This window comes from Podarcis bocagei (genome assembly GCF_964188305.1).
Source record: "Podarcis bocagei genome assembly, chromosome: 3".
Classification (NCBI taxonomy): Eukaryota; Metazoa; Chordata; class Lepidosauria; order Squamata; family Lacertidae; genus Podarcis; species Podarcis bocagei.
In genome coordinates, this window is record NC_138127.1 from 103,256,844 (window position 1) to 103,263,900 (window position 7,057).

At 40.4% G+C, this 7,057-nt stretch overlaps 1 long non-coding RNA gene across 1 annotated transcript; it reads left to right on the top strand.

The window, feature by feature from the left end:
- Positions 1 to 3,649: 3,649 nt before the first annotated feature.
- Positions 3,650 to 6,848, top strand: LOC308583747. The gene is made up of 2 exons (XR_014006400.1): positions 3,650 to 3,744; positions 4,977 to 6,848. It is a non-coding gene; the product is annotated as an uncharacterized lncRNA (long non-coding RNA).
- The last annotated feature ends 209 nt before the right edge of the window (positions 6,849 to 7,057 follow it).

The window sequence follows — 7,057 nt, forward strand, 5'->3', positions numbered from 1 at the left end:
CATTTTGTGATTCAGATCACTCTTCAAAAACTGGAATATATACTGCCTAGTTTCAAAAATCAGAGAAAAACCTATAAAAAATAGGAAATTATCAATGCACAACATGAAGATTATAAACAATTGCTTCTCCACAGAACAATGTCTCAAGATTTTTGATGATTATGAATAACCTTTGTAGGTAAAAGAATAAGAGGGAGAGAAAAATAAGGTTATTTTGGATGAAGAGTGTCACAGGTATAGGCTTGTATGATAAGATTGTTATAATGTCTCCTAGGATATTATTGTGAAGGGCAGGAATGAAATGTTATTGATAATAAAAACAAACATTGAAATAAATTTCTTTAAAATCAATGTGATTTCTTGTTCTACTAATTCTCCCTTCCTTCCTTCCTTCCTTCCTTCCTTCCTTCCTTCCTTCCTTCCTTCCGTAATTGCTTTAAGGTTTAACTGTACACATTCTCAAATAATTAATCACCCAAATGCATGGATCATGTTAATCACTTACAAGAAAGATGAAAAAGCAGGATGTTAGAAACAAGAAACTACCGGTGTCATAAGGAAGAGCAGGCATTAATAAGTGGAAAGTCTTCTGATTGCATATGGCAGAATTCCCTCTAACATTTAGAACCAGCAAGAATTTCTAGGACAAAAGAATGCCTGTTTTGTCATTGGGCAGAATGTTACAAGCAGATGGTACTCACATAACAAAGATGAATATGAATTGGCATTAATAGGTGCTTTCTGGGAGAAAGTATGGGATATGAATGTTAAAGCTAAGTATATTTACAAGATTCCAGCTTCTTGCCTGTAGTTAGTTCAAAAACGTCTTCTCCAACCCACCTTCCAAAAGTGCAGCTTTCAAAAACGAAATTTTATGCCTGACCAAAAACAAAGGGCAGAGGAGGGAAAGTGGAAAGCACTGAATAAAATGTAGGTTTTTGTAAGGGCCTCCAAAGTGTAGTCCATAAGGAACGCAAGAAGGTACATGGATCCTTTTGTCCATTATTCTGATTTGTAAAAAAACAAAAAGCAAAACAGAAATAGCAATAAAATGGACACTGTAAGGGCAGGACTACTTAATTTATTTACTTGAATAAGCTTTTATTAAATCTTTTTTGTAATACAATACAATAAAATGAACTAATCTAGATAAAAACCAAAACGAAGAAAGAGAGAAAAGAAAATGCACCCAGGTGCTTTCCTTCCATCCCTTTACCACCTTCATGTTAACCCAAAACAGAGGCCAGCAATGGAAGAGAAAAGAAAATAGAAATAAGGAACAAGATAAAAAGAAGGAATGTAAGTAACATGGGGGAAGAAAGAAAGAAAGAAAGAAAGAAAAGAAAGAAAGAAAAGAAAGAAAGAAAGAAAGGAAGGAAGGAAGGTAGGTAGGTAAACAGGACTTCTGGTTTTCCACCTGTCATTTACATAAAAGAAATCATTCAAAACATTCATTCTAATAGGACATCTGAGTGTTCTATTTTCAACTGAGCAATTTTACACCCATACATTTCAAGTTCACTTCTTTTACTTTCCACCCACAAAAAAACCAAAAGCAGTTCTCTAATTACTATTATTAACAATGGGGGACACCAGCAGTACATGTGAAAAGGATCTAGGGGTCTTGGTGGACCACAAGCTAAACATGAGTCAAAAGTGTGATGCAGCAGCAAAAAACCAAGATAGTGCTATTCTAGGCTGTATCTGCAGAAGTATAGTGTCCAGATCACAGGGAAGGAGTAATACTGCTCTGTTATGCCTTAGTGAGACCACACTTGGTGTATTGTGTCCAGTTCTGGGCACCATAATTTAAGAAGCATCATAGAATCACAGAATTGCAGAGTTGGAAGGTAACCCTGAGGGTCATCTAGTCCAACCGCCTGCAATTCAGGAATCTCAACTAAAGCACCCAACCACTGCTTTAAAAATTCCAAGGAAGGAGAGTCCACAACCTCCTGAGGGAGATTGTTTCACTGTTGAACAGCTCTTACTGTCAGAAAGTTTTTCCATATTTTTAGTCGGCATCTCCTTTCTTGTAACTTGAAGCCATTGGTTCGAGTCCTGCCCTCTAGAGAAGGAGAAAACAAGCTTGTTCCCTCTTCCATGTGACAGCCCTTAAGATTTTTGAAGATGGCTATCATATCTCTTCTCAATCTCCTCTTTTCTAGGCTAAAAGTACCCAACTCATTCAAACAGACCCAACTCCTTCCATACCCTTGATCATCTTGGTTGCCCTCCCTTGGTTGACCACTCTGAACATGTTCGAGCTTGTCAACATCCTTCTCAGGAGTGATGTATGGAAGTGAGAGCTGGACCATAAAGAAGGCTGATTGCCGAAGAATTGATGCTTTTGAATTATGGTGCTGGAGAGTCCCATGGACTGCAAGAAGATCAAAGCTATCCATTTTTAAGGAAATCAGTCCTGAGTGCTCACTGGAAGGACAGATCCTGAAGCTGAGGCTCCAATACTTTGACCACCTCATGAGAAGAGAAGACTCCCTGGAAAAGACTCTGATGTTGGGAAAGATTGGGGGCACAAGGAGAAGGGGGTGACAGAGGACAAGATGGTTGGACAGTATTCTCGAAGCCACTAACATGAGTTTGACCAAACTGCGGGAGACAGTGGAAGACAGGAGTGCCTGGCGTGCTCTGGTCCATGGGGTCACGAAGGGCCGGACATGACTAAAGGACTAAACAACAACAAATTGTATTGTATTGATGTAGCCTAGAATAGCATTGGCCTTTTCTGCTGTTGAGTCATGCTAAGCTTGTGGTCCACCAAGACCCCAAGATCCTTTTCACATCTACTGCTAGCAAGCCAGGTGTCCCCCATCTTATATTTGCGCACCTGGTTCTTCCTGCCTAAGTGCAGAACCTTACATTGGTCCCTAGTGAAATTCATTTTTTTGGCTTGGATTTTTTACTTCTCCAATCTGATAACGGTCATTTTGAATTCTGATTCCATCTCCCACAGCATTAGCTGCCCTTACCAGTAAGCTGATGACACACAACCCTAATTCTCCACAACACCTGAACCAGGAGGAGCTGTGAAGGCTCTGAATTTGTGTCTGAATGCAACAGAGGACTACATGAGAGTGAGTAAACTGTACTTGAATAATGGGAAGATGGAGGCTATTTGGATGGCTCCCTGATTCGGGAGATAGGCAAGTTCTCTGTTTGGGATAAGGTTGCACTCCTTCTGAAGTGTGTAGCTTGCAGGTACTCTTGGATATGTCTTTGTCTTAGAAGTCATAGTGCCCTCTGTGGCTGGGATTGCCTGCTACCAGCAGGCGCCTTCTGTTTTTGAAAGCTGCACCACCTTGGGTGGGTGGGTGGGGGACATCCGTCTGTTCCAAATATAGATAGAAAGCTGGTTGTGGGTGTGAGGGTAGAATTTGAACCGAACCGAATCAATGAGAGCTGATAATTTAAATAAAGTTGAAAGAGGGTGGTTTCTGTGATCTGGTACATTGGTGGGAGATAGAGGCTATCAAAGAAGTGAGGTGTGTCAAGGAACAACAAGGCAAGGAACAACCCACAGGAGTGGAATGTTCCTGAAATTATTAAAGTTGGATTCAGTTAAAAGAAAAATGGAGGGGTGTGTGTAGGATGAAATACTACAATTAAATGCATGAAGTAGCCTATAAAAAGGAAACCCAACAAAAGCTTCCAGAATCTTATTTGATAAAGCTGAAAACACCTTTTGTAACCATCAGAGACATCTTTTCCTTTCTTTTTGGGATCGTGAGTATGCTATCTCAGGTTGGAAGCAAATATCCTTTCCCTTGTAGCGGGAAATAGAATCAGCAGAATGCTCCTTTCAGAAGTGCTTTTGTTCAGTCAGGACACAGAACAGGGAAAGGGGATTCAGCCTATGCTAGAGGGAATAATACTTCTCCTGAAGACACAGGTTCACGGTCTGGCATGCTCCTGGCTGCAGCCCTGAACATGGCTGTCTAGGTTTCTGCAGTGGATAGGAGTGGATTTGCAGTTAAGGCTAGTGCGCCAATTCTGTCTGTTCCTTGAGATGACTGAGTTGCGCAAAGTGACACATGTCTTCCCTACATCCCGTTTGGATTATTGTAATGTGCTGTATGTGGGAATGCCTTAGGAAGGTGCTCAGAAACTTCACCTGGTTCAAAGACCTGCAGCCAGACCGTTGACAGGGGATGGTTATGGGGAGCACGGCACTTCATTGCTACAACAGCTTCACTGGCTAGCAATCTGTTTCCAGGCAAAAGGAGACTTGCTGTTTCAAAAGTTATGGCTTAGCACCTTGTATAAGTTTGTGGAGGCTAATATCTGTGTAACAATGTGAGTTTGATTTCACTAGGCTCGGTAGATTCTTTTGATGTAACTTTGGCTTTGAGGCAACTACTAGTCCCAAGTCCCAGGTGCGCAGGAGAATTTGTCATAAAAGGTTTAGTGACAGCAATGGTCAGGGATGGATTTAGAAAAAGAATAGACTTACTCATGGTGAATAAGTCAATAAATGATTAGAGGTGGCCCAAGGCATCGTACTGACCGAGACAAGCAAAACAGTGCCCCTCTCAAATATGTTACCTGAGGCAGTTGCTTTATTTTATCTAATACAGTGGTACCTCGGGTTACAGATGCTTCAGGTTACATACGCTTCCGGTTACAGACTCTGCTAACCCAGAAATAGTACCTTGGGTTAAGAACTTTGCTTCAGGATGAGAACAGAAATGGTGGTCCGGCGGCATGGCGGCAGCGGGAGGCCCCATTAGCTAAAGTGGTACCTCAGGTTAAGAACAGTTTCAGGTTAAGAATGAACCTCCAGAACGAATTAAGTTCTTAACCCGAGGTACCACTGTAGTAGCTCCAACAATGGCCATGATGGCTGCATACGCCCTCCAGAGACAGAAAAACGCCTTATTTATTCTGCTGCTTTTAGTTGTCATTTCTGTTCTGCTCTATATTCACTGTTGCATTTTTATCCATGCTATTTTTGTCAGGTGCCCTCGTAGGGTGAATACTGAAATCCTTGCCTCATAAGGAATTGCTACATCCAGCCAGCCAGCGCCGTTAGACACAAAGCTACAAGCGAGAGATAAAGGGAAGAGTAAAGCCGGAAGAGAAGACAATGAATGTTCTTCTTTGCACTGTCACTGCTGCCATGCTTTTCATCATGGCTGAGGCTCAGACTGCTAGCATGCCTTTTGAGGAAGAATTAGGTGCCACTCCTGAAGCCTTGCCTTTGGCTATCTGGCTAACAAAAAAGACTACCAAGTTGTATAAAACGCTGTGTTATCTGCATGGCACATGTGATACCGATTGGAGTCATCTGCCTCAGGAACATTTGCTTATCCCAGAGATCCATAGCGAAAGTAAATGCTACCCCTCTACATTTGAAAAGGAAGGATGCCTGGAATTCCTTGCAGAGGGACTTTTTTCATTTAGGATATTTCTGGAATACCTGCAGGAAACTTTATTTACCAATAAACCGGAGGTAACTCGGTACTTGTGGCCAGCAACAGAGTTTCTGGCCAATAAATTGAAGTCACAGCTGAAGAATCCTGATTGCATGCAACCTATACCTGAAGCCATTGACCATGATCTTGCTCATAAGCTAGCAAAGCTTACTGGTTGGACACCTTCAATTCTCAGGCACACCATACTTAGAAGGTACCTGAAGTTTATGGATACAGCTGCAAGTGCAATTAAGGCCATAAACACATCATAGATAACAGTAAATCATGTGCATCAACTGGCATTTAGAAGAGGACAACCATTTGGACAAAAAAAAATGACCCCGAGTTTACCAGGAAAAAAATGTTTGAGAAGCTGCACTGCAGCCCACAGCTGACCACATCCTAATCTCCCCACCAACCCCAGTGGGCCAAGATTGAATGGTGGAAAGGATTACAGGTGATGCTAGCTAGCTATAACAATCAATCAGATCATCAGTTAGAACCAATTTAAAGTCTCTGCAGCCATGAAACACACCTAAAAGTGGATAACTTGTGGAGAAAACCTTGAAGATGCCTAGAATACTTGCTCGACTGAAGAGAAAGCAGCAGGTGTTTTAAAGAAAGAAAGAAAAATAGAGGCTTGCAGAGAGAACTGGCAAAACCACTTTTCCTAATGGAAGCACTTGACTAACTTTAAGTTAGCTTCAGAACCAAACAAAATATTGAAATATTGTTATACTTGAGCTACAAATGGCAACTCCATGTTTATTTATTCTATGTCCCATTAAGTCATCAGGACCCCCAAGCAGGTTACATTAAACATCCATTGTGTACCAATAAAAAGAGAAAATAAAAAGAAGTTTTCCAAATGTTAAAACCAGCAGTTTCGAAAAAAAGAAAGTACACCATATTGTTCTACCTGGAACAAGTGATATTTAGCCAAAAGACGAAACAGCAGTCATTCATTTATTATGGTAGGTCCTATGTCCATGCTGATTTCTAAATTCAGAGAAATAACCAACAAATAACTATTTCCTTCCTTTTTACAGTCTCAAGAGACTGATCCATTTTGTGATTCAAATCACTCTTGAAAAACTGGTGTATATACTGCCTAGTTTCAAAAATCAGAGAAAAGCTTATAAAATATAGGAAATTATCAATGCACAACATGAAGATTATAAACAATTGCTTTTCCACAGAACCATGTCTCAAGATTTATGACGATTATGAATAACTTTTGTAGGTAAAAGAATAAGAGGGAGAGAAAAATAAGGTTATTTTGGATGAAGAGTGTCACAGGTATAGGCTTGTATGATAAGATTGTTATAATGTCTCCTAGGATATTATTGTGAAGTGCAGGAATGAAATGTTATTGATAATAAAAACAAACATTGAAATAAATTTATTTAAAATCAATGTGATTTCTTGTTCTACTAATTCTCCCTTCCTTCCTTCCTTCCTTCCTTCCTTCCTTCCTTCCTTCCTTCCTTCCTTCCTTCCGTAATTGCTTTAAGGTTTAACTGTACACATTCTCAAACAATTAATCACCCAGATGAATCGATCATGTTAATCACTTACAAGCAAGATGAAAAAGTAGGATGTTAGAAACAAGAAACTACCGGTGT